Below are 690 nucleotides of genomic sequence, written 5' to 3' on the forward strand. Positions count from 1 at the left end.
GCCTGAAGTGCGCAACCCACTCGACACAGGAACGACCACCGCTGAAGCGCCGTCCGCCAACACAAAAAGCTCTCTAGAGCGCATTGAACTCGTCATCACAAACGAAGATATTGGTAGGAGCAGAACAATGTTATCGCTCGGCTCCGAAGTGAAAAGCTGGTATGCGTTGCACTGGCTGCCTTTTTATGCTCACGCTAGTATCAGCAGCAGCTGGATGCAATCATCGCATGCCAATGTGCATTGGCTCATTTAGTTTACACTCGAAGTGGATTGTCTTCTAGATTCAGAAATTCCAGGAGAAGATGCTGAGCTAAGAGTCTTCAAAAACCCACCCTAAGCTTGTGCCAGTCGAGACGTGCAAGTATCAAACTTAGTTTTATTAATTGATACATCAAGTATCATTTGTACCTTTTTACAAAGGTGCGTTTGCACTAAGAATCTGATGTTTCCTTCAGTCTGTAGATCTGCTTAATATCAAATGGTACCATAGCTTCATATTTTTATTTCTCTGCTCTTTACTGCTTAAGCTTTAACCCTTTCCTATACCAACTGTATGCGTGTGTGTGTGTGTGGGTGCGTGTGTATGCGTATGTTAGACTAGTTTAAGTGTTTATATAGTATGTTAGATTAGTTTAAGTGTTTATGTAGTTAATAAAGTCTTACTTGTATCACACTTGACGTTGTTCATTG

The sequence above is a fragment of the Sinocyclocheilus anshuiensis genome, unplaced genomic scaffold (genome assembly GCF_001515605.1).
Source record: "Sinocyclocheilus anshuiensis isolate Anshui unplaced genomic scaffold, SAMN03320099.WGS_v1.1 scaffold285, whole genome shotgun sequence".
In the NCBI taxonomy this organism is placed as follows: domain Eukaryota; kingdom Metazoa; phylum Chordata; class Actinopteri; order Cypriniformes; family Cyprinidae; genus Sinocyclocheilus; species Sinocyclocheilus anshuiensis.